This window comes from Vidua macroura (genome assembly GCF_024509145.1).
Source record: "Vidua macroura isolate BioBank_ID:100142 chromosome W unlocalized genomic scaffold, ASM2450914v1 whyW_random_scaffold_30, whole genome shotgun sequence".
NCBI lineage: Eukaryota > Metazoa > Chordata > Aves > Passeriformes > Viduidae > Vidua > Vidua macroura.
The window spans coordinates 728326-747494 of record NW_026530534.1 but is presented as its reverse complement, the minus strand read 5'-3'; positions in this window follow the sequence as shown (position 1 = coordinate 747494).

The window sequence follows — 19169 nt, the reverse complement described above, 5'->3', positions numbered from 1 at the left end:
GCTTGGCCGGAGTTCGAGTGTAAGGCTCGGCAGGACGTTCGACCTTACCTCGGCAGGGAGACCAAGCTTCCCAAGCCTAGTAGGGTCAGGCAAGGGGGCTTGGCCGGAGTTCGAGTGTAAGGCTCGGCAGGACGTTCGACCTTACCTCGGCAGGGAGACCAAGCTTCCCAAGCCTAGTAGGGTCAGGCAAGGGGGCTTGGCCAGAGTTCGAGTGTAAGGCTCGGCAGGAGGTTCGACCTTACCTCGGCCAGAAGACCAAGCTTCCCAAGCCTAGTAGGACAGTCAGGCAAGGGGACTTGGCCGGAGTTCGAGTGTAAGGCTCGGCAGGACGTTCGACCTTACCTCGGCAGGGAGACCAAGCTTCCCGAGTCTAATAGGGTCAGGCAAGGGGGCTTGGCCGGAGTTCGAGTGTAAGGCTCGGCAGGACGTTCGACCTTACCTCGGCAGGGAGACCAAGCTTCTCAAGTCTAGTAGGGTCAGGCAAGGGGGTTTGGCCGGAGTTCGAGTAAAAGGCTCGGCAGGACGTTCGACCTTACCTCGGCAGGGAGACCAAGCTTCCCAAGCCTAGTAGGAGAGTCAGGCAAGGGGGCTTGGCCGGAGTTCGAGTGTAAGGCTCGGCAGGACGTTTGACCTTACCTCGGCAGGGAGACCAAGCTTCCCAAGCCTAGTAGGAGAGTCAGGCAAGGGGACTTGGCCGGAGTTCGACTGTAAGGCTCGGCAGGACGTTCGACCTTACCTCGGCAGGAACACCAAGCTTCCCAAGCCTAGTAGTGCCAGGCAAGGGGGCTTGGCCGGAGTTTGAGTGTAAGGCTCGGCAGGACGTTCGACCTTACCTCGGCAGGGAGACCAAGCTTCCCAAGCCTAGAAGGAGAGTCAGGCAAGGGAGCTTGTCCGGAGTTCGAGTGTAAGGCTCGGCAGGACGTTCGACCTTACCTCGGCAGGGAGACCAAGCTTCCCAAGCCTAGTAGGAGAGTCAGGCAAGGGGGCTTGGCCGGAGTTCCGAGTGTAAGGCTCGGCAGGACGTTCGACCTTACCTCGGCAGGGAGACCAAGCTTCCCAATTCTAGTAGGGGAGTGAGGCAAGGGGGCTTGGCCGGAGTTCGAGTGTATGGCTCGGCAGGACGTTCGACCTTACCTCGGCAGGGAGACCAAGTTTCCCAAGCCTAGTAGGAGAGTCAGGCAAGGGGGCTTGGCCGGAGTTCGAGTGTAAGGCTCGGCAGGACGTTCGACCTTACCTCGGCCCGGAGACCAAGTTTCCCAAGCCTAGTAGGAGAGTCAGGCAAGGGGGCTTGGCCGGAGTTCGAGTGTAAGGCTCGGCAGGACGTTCAACCCTACCTCAGCAGGGAGACCAAGCTTCCCAAGCCTAGTAGGAGAGTCAGGCAAGGGGGCTTGGCCGGAGTTCGAGTGTAAGGCTCGGCAGGACGTTCGACCTTACCTCGGCAGGGAGACCAAGCTTCCCAAGCCTAGTAGGGTCAGGGAAGGGGGCTTGGACAGAGTTCGAGTGTAAGGCTCGGCAGGAGATTCGACCTTACCTCGGCTGGAAGACCAAGCTTCCCAAGCCTAGTAGGGTCAGGCAAGGGGGCTTGGCCGGAGTTCGAGTGTAAGGCTCGGCAGGACGTTCGACCTTACCTCGGCAGGGAGACCAAGCTTCCCAAGCCTAGTAGGAGAGTCAGGCAAGGGGGCTTGGCCAGAGTTCGAGTGTAAGGCTCGGCAGGACGTTCGACCTTACCTCGGCAGGGAGACCAAGCTTCCCAAGCCTAATAGGAGAGTCAGGCAAGGGGACTTGGCCGGAGTTCGAGTAAAAGGCTCGGCAGGACGTTCGACCTAACCTCGTCAGGGAGACCAAGCTTCCCAAGCCTAGTAGGAGAGTCAGGCAAGGGGGCTTGGCCGGAGTTCGAGTGTAAGGCTCGGCAGGACGTTCGACCTTACCTCGGCAGGGAGACCAAGCTTCCCAAGCCTAGTAGGGTCAGGCAAGGGGGCTTGGCCAGAGTTCGAGTGTAAGGCTCGGCAGGAGGTTCGACCTTACCTCGGCCAGAAGACCAAGCTTCCCAAGCCTAGTAGGACAGTCAGGCAAGGGGACTTGGCCGGAGTTCGAGTGTAAGGCTCGGCAGGACGTTCGACCTTACCTCGGCAGGGAGACCAAGCTTCCCGAGTCTAATAGGGTCAGGCAAGGGGGCTTGGCCGGAGTTCGAGTGTAAGGCTCGGCAGGACGTTCGACCTTACCTCGGCAGGGAGACCAAGCTTCTCAAGTCTAGTAGGGTCAGGCAAGGGGGTTTGGCCGGAGTTCGAGTAAAAGGCTCGGCAGGACGTTCGACCTTACCTCGGCAGGGAGACCAAGCTTCCCAAGCCTAGTAGGAGAGTCAGGCAAGGGGGCTTGGCCGGAGTTCGAGTGTAAGGCTCGGCAGGACGTTTGACCTTACCTCGGCAGGGAGACCAAGCTTCCCAAGGCTAGTAGGAGAGTCAGGCAAGGGGACTTGGCCGGAGTTCGACTGTAAGGCTCGGCAGGACGTTCGACCTTACCTCGGCAGGAACACCAAGCTTCCCAAGCCTAGTAGTGCCAGGCAAGGGGGCTTGGCCGGAGTTTGAGTGTAAGGCTCGGCAGGACGTTCGACCTTACCTCGGCAGGGAGACCAAGCTTCCCAAGCCTAGAAGGAGAGTCAGGCAAGGGAGCTTGTCCGGAGTTCGAGTGTAAGGCTCGGCAGGACGTTCGACCTTACCTCGGCAGGGAGACCAAGCTTCCCAAGCCTAGTAGGAGAGTCAGGCAAGGGGGCTTGGCCGGAGTTCCGAGTGTAAGGCTCGGCAGGACGTTCGACCTTACCTCGGCAGGGAGACCAAGCTTCCCAATTCTAGTAGGGGAGTGAGGCAAGGGGGCTTGGCCGGAGTTCGAGTGTATGGCTCGGCAGGACGTTCGACCTTACCTCGGCAGGGAGACCAAGTTTCCCAAGCCTAGTAGGAGAGTCAGGCAAGGGGGCTTGGCCGGAGTTCGAGTGTAAGGCTCGGCAGGACGTTCGACCTTATCTCACCAGGGAGACCAAGCTTCCCAAGCCTAGAAGGAGAGTCAGGCAAGGGGGCTTGGCCGGAGTTCGGGTGTAAGGCTCGGCAGGACGTTCGACCTTACCTCGGCCCGGAGACCAAGCTTCCCAAGCCTAGTAGGAGAGTCAGGCAAGGGGGCTTGGCCGGAGTTCGAGTGTAAGGCTCGGCAGGACGTTCAACCCTACCTCAGCAGGGAGACCAAGCTTCCCAAGCCTAGTAGGAGAGTCAGGCAAGGGGGCTTGGCCGGAGTTCGAGTGTAAGGCTCGGCAGGAGGTTCGACCTTACCTCGGCAGGGAGACCAAGCTTCCCAAGCCGAGTAGGGTCACGGAAGGGGGCTTGGCCAGAGTTCGAGTGTAAGGCTCGGCAGGAGGTTCGGCCTTACCTCGGCCAGAAGACCAAGCTTCCCAAGCCTAGTAGGACAGTCAGGCAAGGGGACTTGGCCGGAGTTCGAGTGTAAGGCTCGGCAGGACGTTCGACCTTACCTCGGCAGGGAGACCAAGCTTCCCGAGTCGAATAGGGTCAGGCAAGGGGGCTTGGCCGGAGTTCGAGTGTAAGGCTCGGCAGGACGTTCGACCTTACCTCGGCAGGGAGACCAAGCTTCTCAAGTCTAGTAGGGTCAGGCAAGGGGGTTTGGCCGGAGTTCGAGTAAAAGGCTCGGCAGGACGTTCGACCTTACCTCGGCAGGGAGACCAAGCTTCCCAAGCCTAGTAGGAGAGTCAGGCAAGGGGGCTTGGCCGGAGTTCGAGTGTAAGGCTCGGCAGGACGTTTGACCTTACCTCGGCAGGGAGACCAAGCTTCCCAAGCCTAGTAGGAGAGTCAGGCAAGGGGACTTGGCCGGAGTTCGACTGTAAGGCTCGGCAGGACGTTCGACCTTACCTCGGCAGGAACACCAAGCTTCCCAAGCATAGTAGTGCCAGGCAAGGGGGCTTGGCCGGAGTTTGAGTGTAAGGCTCGGCAGGACGTTCGACCTTACCTCGGCAGGGAGACCAAGCTTCACAAGCCTAGAAGGAGAGTCAGGCAAGGGAGCTTGTCCGGAGTTCGAGTGTAAGGCTCGGCAGGACGTTCGACCTTACCTCGGCAGGGAGACCAAGCTTCCCAAGCCTAGTAGGAGAGTCAGGCAAGGGGGCTTGGCCGGAGTTCCGAGTGTAAGGCTCGGCAGGACGTTCGACCTTACCTCGGCAGGGAGACCAAGCTTCCCAATTCTAGTAGGGGAGTGAGGCAAGGGGGCTTGGCCGGAGTTCGAGTGTATGGCTCGGCAGGACGTTCGACCTTACCTCGGCAGGGAGACCAAGTTTCCCAAGCCTAGTAGGAGAGTCAGGCAAGGGGGCTTGGCCGGAGTTCGAGTGTAAGGCTCGGCAGGACGTTCGACCTTATCTCACCAGGGAGACCAAGCTTCCCAAGCCTAGAAGGAGAGTCAGGCAAGGGGGCTTGGCCGGAGTTCGGGTGTAAGGCTCGGCAGGACGTTTGACCTTACCTCGGCAGGGAGACCAAGCTTCCCACGCCTAGAAGGAGAGTCAGGCAAGGGGACTTGGCCGGAGTTCGACTGTAAGGCTCGGCAGGACGTTCGACCTTACCTCGGCAGGAACACCAAGCTTCCCAAGCCTAGTAGTGCCAGGCAAGGGGGCTTGGCCGGAGTTTGAGTGTAAGGCTCGGCAGGACGTTCGACCTTACCTCGGCAGGGAGACCAAGCTTCCCAAGCCTAGAAGGAGAGTCAGGCAAGGGAGCTTGTCCGGAGTTCGAGTGTAAGGCTCGGCAGGACGTTCGACCTTGCCTCGGCAGGGAGACCAAGCTTCCCAAGCCTAGTAGGAGAGTCAGGCAAGGGGGCTTGGCCAGAGTTCGAGTGTAAGGCTCGGCAGGACGTTCGACCTTGCCTCGGCAGGGAGACCAAGCTTCCCAAGCCTAGTAGGAGAGTCAGGCAAGGGGGCTTGGCCAGAGTTCGAGTGTAAGGCTCGGCAGGACGTTCGACCTTGCCTCGGCAGGGAGACCAAGCTTCCCAAGCCTAGTAAGAAGGTTAGGCAAAAGGCCAGGTAAGAGTTTGGGCAGGACTTAGCAGGTGTAGAAGCCTAGAAAGTCCATCAAGAAGTTCTAAACTTAGGCCAAAGAGAAAAAGAACAGAAGGCAATAGATGAGAGTGTGACTAGTGATTGCCCTGGCCAAGAGACAATGTAAAGTGCCAAGATGGTAGGACCAAGAGTGGGAATTTAGTTAAAAGAGATTAAGTTTAGTCAAGTGATTCAAAATACGAAGTTGGGAGGGGACAGATGCGCTTTAGCTGCCTGTCAGTATATTCCATTTTAGATAGAAGCACCATTTAAGGTATATATTTTTTTGGTTTTGGGGCCTGAAAATGGGAAGAGGTTATAGTAAAGGAGCAAATCCTTCCAAAGCAAAGAGAATTCCCCCTAACAGCCCCTTGGGGCAACTGTTAGACTAATGGGATTCTCGGGAGACCACGAAGGGTCTAGACAAGAGTAAGATGATACATTACAGTATAGGAAGTATGGCCGAAGTTAGAATTACAGGGAGAGTGGCCGTGGTATGGAACACAAGATCAATGGATGTGTAATCAGTTAAACCAACACCGAAAAAAAAAAAAAAACCCAAAAAAAACCCCAAAAAAAACCCAAAAAAAAAAACGGAGATGGCCTTGATATAGAACAACTATCTCATGCAGCTTGCTGGCTGGAGAATTCTATAAATAATGAGACTGTGAGAATATGCAAGTTACAAAGAAATAGAGAGGAAGACAAAGGGAATAGAGAGGGGGAGACTAGAAAAATAAAGGAATGGGAGCCCCTCGATTGCCTGCCCCCTTCTGCTCCTGTTACTTCCCCAACAGTTTCCCCAGTTGGTCCTTCAGCCCCTCCTATTGAGTCCCTGATTCCTTTCCCCCGTTTTCCCACCTCTGTTTCATTGTCCCTTCCCTTAGTTTCCTCAACCATCTCCCCAACTCCCTCTTCCCCTTCTCCAGCTGGAGTTTCCTTGCCTCCTCCCACTTGGGAGCTGAGGCCACCTTTGCCCAGGGTTGGTTCATCACCTGTCATGCCCCCTGGCCTCACGTGTCTGTCTCCACTACTATTTCCCTGCCTGGTGTCTTAGAAAAAGGGCCGGATTGTAGCACCCGATCCAAAGCACCAAGGGTGGAGGGGCTCTTTCCCCTTAGAGGGGTTCCTATGGGTAGAGCAGCTGGGGGAGTTAGGTTTGTGGATGCACCTTTGGCAGCTTCCAAAGTCCGGGGATTTGGGAAAGAGCTAAGAAATTTAGTGGAAGACCCCGTTGGAATATCTAGCCAGTTGGACCAATTTCTAGGGCTGAGTATTTGTACCTGGGGAGACCTGAGCTATTCTAAGCATTCTGTTCTTTCTGAGAAAGGTCCAGATGATCTTGAGCGGCAGGGGTGAAGATATGGGAAAGAGAGGGTGGATTGGGGCCCCCAGGGAACCACGGGATGCCCTTGGTGGACCCCAACTGGAGTCCCAGCCAACAAGAAGGTAGGCAAAACATGAGAGACTATAGGTCCCTCATGATAAGAGGGATCAAAGAGTATCCCTAGGGGAAGCAACACGAAATTGGCCTTTGATGGTACTCAGGAGAAGGATGAGACCCCGGCAATTTGGCTTAACCAACTAAAACAAAATTTCCAGTTATATTCAAATAGACCCAGATAGGCCAGAGGGTCAAGTCCTCTTAAAAGTCTAGTTTGTCACCAAATCCTGACCCGATATTAGACAAAAACATCAATGAGTTGCTCAAAGAAGCCCTAAGAATGTATTTAAGTGGGAAAGTAATCGCAGCAGCAGCAGCTATCCTGATAAAAGAAGCCCAAAAATTGATCCTGCAAGGGAAAATTAAAGTACAAACATATACTAGTGATCGTAGATCACCTCACTCACTGGGTGGAGGCTTTCCCAACCAAAAAGGAAACTGTGCAGGAAGTTGCAAGAATAATCTTAGAAAACATCATACGATATGGGCTAGTCAATAACATTGACTTGGACCAAGGTCCACATTTTGTCGCTCAAACTTTACATCAAGTAACAAAAGCCCTGGGGATAAGGTGGAGATTGCACACCCCATGGCATCCTCAAAGCTCTAGAAGAGTGGAAAGGATGAATAGAACTCTTAAAAATGTGTTAACTAAATTAATTGAAGAAACAAAGATGAATTGGCTCAGGTGTTTACCTCTCGCTCTCTTGCGCATCAGAACCAGACCTTGGTCTGACACAGGGGTCTCTCCCTATGAAATAATGTTTGGACTCCCTTTTTTTTAATCACCCTTTTCAGTACAGCAGATTATCTGGAAGGGGAGACAGCAACTCAGAAATATTTAGAGGTCATAGGAAAATCCCTAGAAGGCCTCCAAAAGAAGGGGTATCTCTCCCAAACTTCCCCTCTGGACGCCAATGCCCACATCAGTCCTGGGAATTGGGTGTTGATAAAGTCCTGGTACACTACCACTCCATTAACCCCCAAATTCGAAGGACCTTTCCAGGTACTACTCACCACACACACTGCGGTACGGACCCAAGAAAAAGGCTGGACCCACGTCACCAGAGTTAAAGGACCAGTGCCACCCCCAGACGCCAGACCAGACCCAACAGTGTCACCCGCCTCCTCTTGTGCATGGACAGTAATTAAGAAACCAGAGGACTTAAAATTAACTTTAAAGAAGACTTGCTAGAGGCTGATATACAGTAAGGTGTTAATAACTGTTTCTGAGTTAAAGTACCATAGAAAAGGTTTAAGTACTTGGTAATTGTTTAATAAGACTAAGTGTCCTTTAGCCAAAGGAGTTACCAAAAAGACTTGGTTTCTAAAGAACACTAGAATTACCCTCAGGCCTGAGTAAAAGCATACAAATGCCAAAAGAAGTTAGCCCTCAAAAGCCAAAGACTCTAAGTTGATGCGGGCTTAAGCCCGATCAAAGAAATAGAGGAGGGATTTGTTATGAACAGTTTCCAGGTGTTCCCCAGAGATGCGGGCAGGGCTTTCCTAGTTCCCATGGCAACACTAAAAGAAAACTACTAACTCTAGCTAAGTACCGATATTGAAATGCTAATTAGCTAATTGCTGTTTGTTTTCTCTAAACTACCTGGGGACAACCGGCCTCCCACCCCTCCACGCTGCCACTCTGAGACTAACATGCAAATAGAAACCCCTTAGGATCATGGGAGTATTTTTAGGAGAAAAAAATATATAAGTCAAAAACTGAACACAGTAGAGGAGTCTAGGCAAATGCCCTAGCTGAGGAAGAGGGAAACACATCCCCTGATTGACTTTTAACCATCGCCATCACCTAAGAAGGAACAGACTATATTAGGCTCTGAGAAGCAGGGCGATAGAGAGACAGAGAGCCCTGGTGCTGCCACCACGGAAGGAGCGGGGACAGCTGTTGTTCTGGACTTCAGCAACAGACTCTGCACACCACGCCTCCTCATCCTCGGGCCACCGGTGTGCCACAAGGAAAGGAGAAAGGACAGCTGCTGCTCGGGACTCCAGTGACCGACTCTGGACGCCTCCTTCCTTTCGGCTGCCTGGGAAAGCTACGACCGCGGGGGCGAGCTCTGCGTCGAGCCCCCTGCCCAGCTGATCTTTTTAATAAAGAGCTGAACATTAATAAAGGCATTAGCCCTGTTCATTTCACTTGTACCAGAAAAAAGGACAAGGTAAAGATGATACAATTTTGTATGCTTGAATGACCAACAAAGGAAATAATATCTGACCATGTTTATTGGCCTAGATATGGCTCTTTTGAAAGTTGGATTTGTCAGGCTCTAAATGTATTTGTAAGTTCAAAGGACCCGTTTAATTCAGAAGAAAGAATGTGCCACATGTTGGACAGGAGATTTTAGGAAAATAAAAATCTTTAAAGTATCAGAAACCTCCGAAAAAAAAACAAGAAAATAAAAAAGGGAAAGAAAAGGCCGGGGAACAAGAGGCAAAAAGAGAAAAAGAAAAGGAGTGGGATCCTTTACAGGCTTTGCCCCCTCCGTTCCCGTTCGCGCCCGCACCACTCGCGGCCGAGCCGCTTGTTCCGGGTCCCGGCTCGCCGCCCGCTTCGGCTCCGCCTACCCCGGTGCCGGCGCCTGTCCCGGGTCCTGGCTCGCCGCCCGCTTCTGCCCCGGTTCCCGTCCCAGGTGCGGGTTCGCTGCTTGCAGCGGCTGCTCCTGCCCCGGTTCCTGTCCCGGTTCCTGTCCCAGGCGTCAGCTCGCTGCCTGCAGCGGCCCCTCTGTTGGTCCCCGCCCCGCCGCCTGCTGCAGCCCTCCCGGTCCCTGTTTCGCCGCCTGCAGCTTCTGTACTAGTCCCCGTCTCGCTGCTCGCGGCTGCCCGGCCGGCCCCCGCCCCCATCCCGCCCGGCTGGTCTGTGGCCGCTCCGCCGGCCGCGCCTGGCGGGCTCCCGTCGGTCCCGTCCGTCCCATCCTTGACCGTTTCTCCCGCGGCTGTTTTCTCTGCCCCATCCCCAGCGACTTTGCCCGTTACAGCTGTGCTGGGCACCGCCGCTGCTGCTTTGCCTTTGCTGGGAACTGCCGACCCAGCCGCCATTAACCACGTGCAAGCTGACCGCGCTCCCGGCTGGTACCCCCCGGAGATGCCCCCTCCTTTGGTGGTTCCGGCAGCAAACCCCGCCCATGCTCCGCCTTTGGAGGATCGAGTCTCGGTGGTATGCCCTCCCCTCACCCCCCTTCCTTCCCGGAGCTCCGTTCCCCTAGTAACCACAGCTCCAGCTCAAAGAAACTCTCTTTGTCTGGAGGACGCCCCTTACAGGAACACAAGAAGTTCAGTTAGAAGACAACATTCTCCGGACTCTTCCTCACAACACGGAAAAAAGGCTATAGAAAAAGAATGGGATAAAGAAATTGGTCTATTTCCACTAAGAGAGGTCCCGATGGGAGGGGGTGGAACTGGGTATGTGAATGCTCCTTTGACTTCTTCTGAGGTCAGGAATTTTAAAAAGGAAATCAAAGGGATTTTGGAGGATCCCATAGGCACTGCTGAACAATTAGACCAATTTTTAGGTCCAAACATTTATAGTTGGGAAGAAATGCAGTCTATAATAAAGATACTATTTTCTCAGGAAGAAAGGGAAATTATCAGAATTGCAGGCATAAAAGCCTGGAATAAAGAAAATCCACAGGGGCCTCCCAGAGAGGAGAAAATGCCAACTGCACCTCCTGAGTGGGGTCAAAACAATGAGGAAGGGAGAAAACATATGAATGATGTTATAAATAGAGGCGAATAATTTGTTCAGCCTTTCAAGAGTCAATCAGAAATTTATTGATTAAAGCAAGCGATGGCAAGCAAACAGCGCTGGGTGTAGCCGGGGAGTCCCCGCTCCGCCTATGGCTCACCCCGTTTCCCCCTTCCCGCAGTCTTTTTATACTCTCTTTCTTCCGTGTCTGCTGTATCTCTGGGTGTACTCTGCGCTTGCGCCCTCTGTTGCTAGGGGGTCGTCTTCTACTCTCTGGTGGTCGTTTTAGGAAGGCTCCTCTCTTCTTCCTTGGTGAAAGTCCACGGCCCTGTAATGGTCTTTTCCATATAAGGTTATATGTTATATGCACCTAAGTTCTAATTACACAACTAGCTTAAGTAATCAACATATTAGCTAGTTTCTGTCTGGCAGTTTTCTGTTATCTACATAAGGCTTCTCCTTTGGCTCTCTGTTATCTTACACAAGGCTTCTCCTTTGATTTTCTGTTATCGACACAAGGCTTCTCCTTTCTGTCTTGATGAACAAAGAGTCTTCTCTAACTTATCACAATCCCCCCTTTTCTTTTTCTTTATTTTGTTCATCAAACTTTTTTAGTTATTTTAACAGTGTTATAAAATGGGGGTTTAACATCAAAACAAAGCTAACAATGTTCTGTAATCTGGGCGTTAGGTATGCTCCCTCTACTAGCTTCTAAAGGGTGTTAAATCGAGAATCCTCGCTAGTGGGTATTATTGTCTGGTTATCACTAGTTGAATTTTCTATTCCTGAGTTACTTTGATTACTGATTATTTCAACATAACCTGGCTCTCTGTCTTTGGCTATTACCGGGTTAGGGCCTACTGGCCGGGTATCTGGTGGGATAGGCTCCTTCTTCCTACTGTCCATCTTGGATCTGATGGTTTAGTTACATTCAGATACACAAATTGACAATTTCCCTGATTGACTATGCCGCCCGACCAGTCCTTCTGCGGAGCTTTACAGCCGTGGGGTCTTTAAGAAACAGTAAGCCATTGATCTCTTTCTACTGACCAATCTGATGCTATTGTTTTACAGCCCCAATGCCCACAGAAGTATTCCCCGGGGTAATTGCAATATCCCTTTCCTGGATTTGATGCTGGACACATCGATGGAGGCCAATGTACATAATGAAAATGTAAAACTAGGAGATCTGGACAATATCTGAGTTTGAATTTCCTTCCTATCTACTCGGGTTAATATCTATTTAAAGGGTTGATGTGAAAATTGAGAATATCTTCCTGGTAATAACATAATCAGAATTACAATAACGATAACTTGCCAAGGAGGATGGAGTCCTGGTTTTGTACTTAACTCATAATTTCCTACCATTTCCCTTTTAGCTTGTTGCCCTTTTTGTTTACCCGGGGTGGTTGAGTCGGTACCTTTTGGGAGATTATCAATACCCAGTCAGTAATATTTGGAGCATCTCTGCATTATTCCACTTGGGATTGGGAAGAGCCTGGTTCTTTCCCCTCTGCCTCGCCCGCCGACTCGGGTGCTTCGAGCCGCGGGGATTACCATCTTCTCGGCAGCAGCGGTACTCTCCAGCGCATCCATTCCCTTTTCCCCTTCTAGCCTTATACTGCTCCCAGTTCTTATCCTTGACCAGGGATGAGTCACACGGGATTTCTTTCAGCTCTTTCCGACAACACCGGTTTACAATATGGGCAACAAGGGGGGCAGGTTCATTCAGGTGGAAACAGAAATTCTCAGGGTTAACCCCTTTTCTGTAAACTTCCCACCATTCTTCTGGTTTGAACTTTACCCACTTATTCTCTAATTCCCCTAACTCTAATATGATTCTTGTTAATCCTCGCTCTAGCTTGTAGCAGCTGGAGCAAATCCCAGTAGGTGGCTTTCCTTTGCGGCAATGGACCCACCACTGTTCTTGGCAAGTTTTACAAACAAAGCACACAAAAGGATAACAATCACAATGTATTTCTTTACACACTACTCTATAAATCATCAGCCAAGGGGTAAGTGTATCTTTTCTGTTCCCTGTCGCCTTCTGATGAGAAGGCGGGCGACCTGGTTTCAAGACACAGCACGGCGACCCGGCCTCGCCCGGGTCACTCGGGCCACAGACATGCACAGACACCAATGTGGTGGATGGTCAAATGGCATTTATTATCTCATCTCGTGGGGTTAAATAGTCAAGGGGGCTTCACTACATCAAAAGGGGATGGTGGGTCTGGCTAGGGTTAGTAGGGAGTGGAAAACTACAGAGTTAGGAGGGGCTGCATGCTTTAGGGGTGATTGATCACTTATAGCAGGAAGAAGGGGGGAAGGGTCTAGCTTTCCGTCACATCCCGAGATTTTCCGTTCGCCTGTCCCTATCTACCACATCTCCCCCCCCCTTTTTTACTAATGAATGAGGTAGTTATAAACATAGGCACTAAGGTGAGGTACAACATTGTAATATGATAAGGGAAAAAGGTTATTGTTAAACCTGAGTAATCTTCGCAGGGGAAGTTTAGAGAACCTCTGCGACTGGCATTGTCCTCGGTTTTTGGTTCACAGCATTTGTTGCCGGCCTATAAACAGGATGTTGGCCCGTTCTAGGTGAGCTTGAACAAATGAGACCAGCCTGTTTAGCAGGCATGGTCCGAATGTGAAGGTTAAAAGCAGTATCGCTAGCGGACCTACTAGGGTGGAAATTAGAGTGGTGAGCCATGGCGATTGATTGAACCAGGACTCGAACCAGCTCTGTTGGGTTTCCCTGTCTTTCTTTCTTTGTGCCAGTCTATCTCGGAGTTCCGCCATGGAGTCTTTAACGACTCCTGTGTGGTCCGCGTAGAATCAGCATTCATCCTTCAAGGCGGCACACAGACCTCCTTGCTGCATGAACAAGAGGTCCAGTCCTCGCCTGTTCTGTAAGACCACTTCCGAAAGTGAGGAAACTGATTTCTCTAGAAAGGAGATGGATTTCTCGATCCTCTGCAGGTCCTCATCGATGGTCATTTGCAGCTGAGCAAGCCCTTGGTGTCGGGTCACGAGGGCCGAGACACCTGTGGCTGTGCCAGCTGCTCCCAGGCCGAGCAGCATTGCGATAGTCACTCCTGTTATTATTTCTCTTTTGTGAAGTTGGCCGGGCTCCTCAAAGATGTGGTACACCTCCTCGTCTGAGTGGTACAGGACCCTAGGAACAATCAGAACTTGGACACAGAAATTGGTAGCGTCATTGAACTTGGCAAGGAACATGCAAGGACTCACCCCAGATCTCTGACAAACCCACATCCCAGATGCGGATGGGACCGCCCACTTGTTGACCTTTCTGTTGGGCTTGACAACTCCGGTGCAGAAGTTGCCTTTCTGCTTCGCCAAGGCTGCATTGCCAAAGCATTTGCCCCGGCCTGTGACTTGACTCAGGGTGATTCCCCTACAGGGGGTGTCCCATCTGCACTGGTGAGGAGCTTCAGCTGTGGAGTAACTGAAGGGGGTGTCTAGAGCGACTCCTTCGTAGAAAGGAGGTTTAACATCATAGCAAAGCCAGCAGGAATTGGTTAGGTTCGGGTTGGATTCGTTCAAGGATAGAAAGGTAGCCTCTAGCATGCGGAAGATTGGGTCGGAGTCCGACTGCATGGCCGGTCGGGATATCAGTGGCCTTTGTGGGTAGTGGTTTGGGATGGGTAATGTTTCCCCCTTTCAGCACGTCCTTAATAACCTTATTGGGTCCTACCGGTCGGGGTGCCGGTGATTGGAGCCTGATAATTCGCACGTTCACCCACTCTTTTGGCCCCTTGAGGACTACCGTCCACGTTCTGCCTGTGGCCCAACTAGGGTGTTCTGGCTGCAGAACCGTCATGTTATAGTCTGTGCACTTCCGATGTTTGGGTTGTGTATGATAGTTGTCATAGACCCCTCCCTTGAAGGCGGGCTTTTTACAGCCGGTAGGTGCCCAGGTGAACTGCAAGAATCTATCGGGGTCTTGCGGTTCCCACCCTTCTCCCGATGGTCTGGCATCTGTGACAATGGTTTCACAGCCCCAGTGTCCGCAATATCCCCACCCCGGGTAGTTACAGTACTTCTTCCCAGGGTTGGAGGCTGGACACCAGTAGGACAGGTACATGTGCATGATGTGTGGGTGCTGGGGTCGTATTTTTGGTCGTCCTGGAAACAGGTCGGCGATGTGGAACACGAAGGATGGGGTGCCTGCTGTGGTGATTTCTTTGAACACCTTGTCACTTGAAAGATGCTGCATGACCCACCTGAATGGCTGATGGGGGTAATAGTCTGGGTTGGCTCGCCCCTCGGCGATGAGCCCTAATAGCAAGATCACACAATGCCACCGTTGCTGTCTGGGTCTCACCGGTGTAGGACTCTTGGGTGCTGTCCGGCGTTTTGGTGGTTCGTCGCTTTCCTCCGGAACCGGGATGTACGCGTTACGGGGACGACCCACGAGCATGTCCTGTAAACAGAAACTCGCAATTCTCGTTAGTCTCATTCTGAAGGTCTGGCTTGATTGACTTAAGTGGGCACCACTTGATCTTGCCCTCTTTTTTAACCGCCGCATACCCCCGTCCCGTGAGCACCAGTCTCCAGCCCCGTTCCCATTCGCCCAGCTCGTTTTTGATTACAACCTGTGGGCCCTCCTCTAGGGCTCGAGTGGCCCAGTGCTTTCGAACAGGACTGTCTGCCTCATCTCCTCTAGGGAACTGATTCAGTGCCAGCAAAGCTGTTGCCAGTATACGCGTTTGGTCTCCTGGGGGAACGGAATTGGCAAAACCCTCTGCCTTCGCTAATACTTCTAGCTTAGCTTTCAGGGTTTGGTTTGCTCGCTCAACTATGGCCTGCCCGGTGCTGTTATACGGGATACCTTGTACTAAGGTGATGCCCCATTTCGAGGCGAATTCTTGCACTGGTTTGGAAATAAAATTGGAACCATTGTCAGTTTTGATTTGCTTGGGGATACCAAGCCATGCCATAGCCGTCAGCCAGTGCTGTATCGTGGCCTTAGAGTTAGCTTTGGGGTGCTGTGTGGCTACGATCGCTCCGCTGTAAGTGTCTACTGTCACTGCAAGCCATGCTCAGGGCTTTAGCAGTTGACATAAGGTGAAGTCCGACTGCCAGATTTCCGAGGCCTTGAGACCTCTTGGGTTGACCCCACTGGTCCACAGGGGCGACTTCTGGCAGTGAGGGCAAGTGGCCACTACATGTTTTGCATCCACGGTCGAGATCCCGCATCTCTTCGCCAGTGCTTTGGCTCCGATGTGGAGCGTCTCGTGCAGCTGCCGAGCTTCCTGCAGTGTCCACACTCCCTTTGCTGCGACGTCTGCCTTGTCATTGCCAGTCTGGAAGAAGCCTTTGACTGGGTTGTGGCTGTTGACGTGAATGACAGACACGGTGCCCCGTCGCGAGGAGAGTGCCTCCTCCAGCATTGAGGCCGCTGCTGACGTTGCCACTCCCGGTCCTGACATGGCCAGGCAAAGCCTTGCCACGAATACAGAGTCCGTTACGATGTTGAGGTGTTCGTCTTGGAAGAGTCCGCACGCCAAGACCACTGCTGCTGCTTCCAGTTGTTGCACTGACAGTGTGGGATCACTTGTTTTGACGCAATGCCATTGCTCTCCTGCTTGCCACACTGCCGCTGCAGTAGAAGTCGTGGAGGAAGCGTCTGTGAAGACCGTCGGTCCCGGCTGCGGTCGGTCCATGACTTTTGGTGGCATGTCTATATCGACAATGGTCAGCAGCTGAGTCCAAGGTGGCCTGGTGGCGTAGGAGATTTCTCCTCCGAAGCCGGTAAGAGCAAGGGCCAGGTGCTCCGATATCGCGGTTGACTCCGTTGTTGGCCGCTTGCGAAAGGGGAGGTGGATTCTTGTCGGCTCTGTCCCCAGGTGTCTCAGAGCGAGTCTCCTGCCTTTCGTGATGAGGTTGGCGAGGCATTCAACTCCTGGGGAAAACGCACGAGTTGGTCTTCTGAGGACCACCCATTGGATCGGCTGGGACTTTTCGGAAGGTCCTTGGGCTAGTGCTCCCACTCCTCCCTTTTGTGTGAAGTGGACGTACAGATCGAGTGGCGCATCTGGGTCCCACCTGGCAAGCGTGCCAGTAGACATCTGGTGCTCGATGAAGTCGAGGGAGCTCGCTGCTTGCGGCGTCAGCTCCTTGGGGTCCCAGGGGTGCTTTCCTTTCAAGAGGTCATATAGGGGTTCCATGACCTCGGGTGGAACCAGGATGATGTTGCGCAGCCACTGCAGAGAACCCACAAGGTGCTGCATGTCATGGAGTGTCTTGACGTCTCGGCGGACCTTCACCATGGGGGGCGTCACGTAGGAGTCCGTGATCCCCACTCCCAGGAAGGTCACGCAGGGTCCTCTCTTGATCTTCGTGTTCGCGATCTCAAAGCCACTGGCCTGGAGAGTTTCCGTGATCGCGGTCACCAGGTGATCCACTTGGCTCGCCGATGGTGCAGCGACGAGGATGTCGTCCATGTATTGAATGATGGTCGCAGTGGGGTAGGATTGTCGGACTGGCGCCAGTGCTCTGTCCACGGTGATCTGGCATATGGTCGGGCTGTCCACGAGACCTTGCGGCAGCACCTTCCATTGGAAGCGGAGGTTGGGTCGCTCGCAGTTCGGGAACACGATGGAAAAGGCGAACTGTTCCTTGTCCTCAGTGTGCAGGGGTATTGAAAAGAAGCAGTCCTTGATGTCCAGCACTGCGCATGGCTGCCCTTTGGGGATGGCTGAGTTCGTGGGCAGCAGTGTCTGAACTGGACCCATGGGTTGGATTGCCCTGTTCACCTCCCTCAGGTCGTGGATGAGGCGATGACCCTCTCCGGACTTTTTGGGGATTACAAATACAGGGGTGTTCCACGGGCTGGTGGAGGGTTCTATGTGACCCTTCTGCAGCTCGCGGCTGACCAGTTCCAGCAAGGCTGCCATTCGAGGCTTTGACAGGGGCCACTGCTCGACCCATATGGGGTCTGACGATTTCCAGGTCAGTCTGATTGGCAGCGGTGGGTGTACGGCAGTGGCCCTCAGGATAAATTTGTAATTCTGACCTCTAACATAGCGAGGACATCCCTTCCTATCAAGGGTGGAGAGCTTTGTAGAATGTAAGGGTAGATTGCCACCGTCTGTTCCGGTCCCTTTTTCGTGTGGAGCGTTATGGCCACCAGCTGGGTGCTTTTCCACGCCCGGGATGGCCCTCCCACTCCGTTCACTGGGGGGACCTCTTTGCATTGCCAATGCTGAGGCCAAAGCGCTTGGGGAAAAACTGAGCAGTCTGATCCCGTGTCCGCCCAGAACTGAAGCCCTATGACGTGGGGATCCTGACTGCCATAAAGGCGGCATGTCCCCCACATCTTCAGGGGTTCCTTCCCTATTTTCATGGCCAAGGCCACCCAGGGGTCCCGCTCTGGGGCGTCCCCTGCTGGCCCTGTGGCACAGGCGCGGCTTGTGGCGGTGGTGGACACGACGGTGCCACTGGCGGCGCTGCCAAGCTCTGCGATTGTGTCGCTGGTGGGGGTGCGAAGCTGGCTGCCTCCTGTGGGGGCATGGGGTATGAGGGCCCCCCTCCCCACTGGGGGTTGACATAAATGAGCCGCTTCGCATTCGCAGCGGGAGGAGGCTGAGTGCGGCCAGTGCGCCCCCTCCCTTTCCCGTTTCCCTGAGGCCGGGACCTGCAGTCCTTAGCGAAATGCCCCTTCTTCCCACAGCTCCAGCAGGGCCCTCTCGAGCGTGCTTGAGATGGGGACACCGCCGCGGACTGCTGTGCCGGCTGGGGACAGCTCACTGCGATGTGGCCTGCCTGACCGCACTTGAAGCACGCCATGGCACTGGTTAGGGTGCGAACAGCTGCCTGGACGGGTGTTAGGTGTTCCTCTCTTACGACGTGCCTGATCATGTCGGCTAGGCTGGCCCCGGGTGGCAGGGAGCACAGAATGTCCTTGGTGACGGAGTTACATTGCTGGCGCAACCAGTCTGCCACCACAGGTCCCTTTGCCTCTGCAGGCAGGGTAGAAGAGTCTACCACCGCCTGCAGGCGGTCTCCGAACTGTGTGAAGCTTTCGCTCTCTGCCTGTCTTATAGTGGACCACGGTGACGGCTTGGCCACGACCAGAGAGGCAGCCCGAATAGCCTCCCTAGCAGCTCGAGTGGTGGCCCTGACTTCCTCAGCCCGCATCTGTGCGGCTTGTTGCTGAGGTGTAACCATCTCGTCATGTTTCCCCAGCAGCCTAGATAGGCTCGAACCATGCAGTGGCTGCCCCGCCCCAGAAGCCTGGGCTAGAGCTCTTGTACAATTATCTTCCCATTCCTGCTTAAACACGATCATTCCCGCACCACCGAGTATCATGCGACTTATTTGTTTGATATCAAAGGGGAGCAAGTCGTCATTGCCAAAGAGGCCGTCCACGAGGGTGGAGACCATAGCCGAGTTGATCCCTTTCTCTGAGATCGCTTTGACAATTGCCTGTACGTCTTTGGGGTTTACCGGATTATATATCCGTTGTTGGTTCCCCTCCGGTCCGGTGATTCTAACCGGGAAAGCTTTGACTGCCCCTGAAGGAGCCCACTCTGCACAGGCTATCTTTATTCTAGCCCAGTCGGTAAACTGGGCTGGTTCGCATTGTGATTGCCTTTCGATGTGGCTTAAGGCTTTATTCGCTTTTGTTTTAAACCGCGTCAGCTCCGCTTTTTCCGTTTCTGAGTCCCCGTCAGCATCCGTCAGCTCTCCCGGGCTGTCGGAGCTGGTGGAGCTGGACTCAGAGCCGGAAGTCGAATGCCAGCGTATTTCCGGGTCCCGGTGCCTTTTCGTGCGGCTCCGGCCCCGCCCCTCCCCCTCCCTTCGGGGGTGGTACCGTTCCTGCCCCCTGGGCTTGCCCTGCCGCCCGCAGGGGGAGGTCTCTCCCTTAAATGGTAGCTGCGCTGAGCGCGGCTCCCAATTGGGCATGCGCTCTCCGCCGC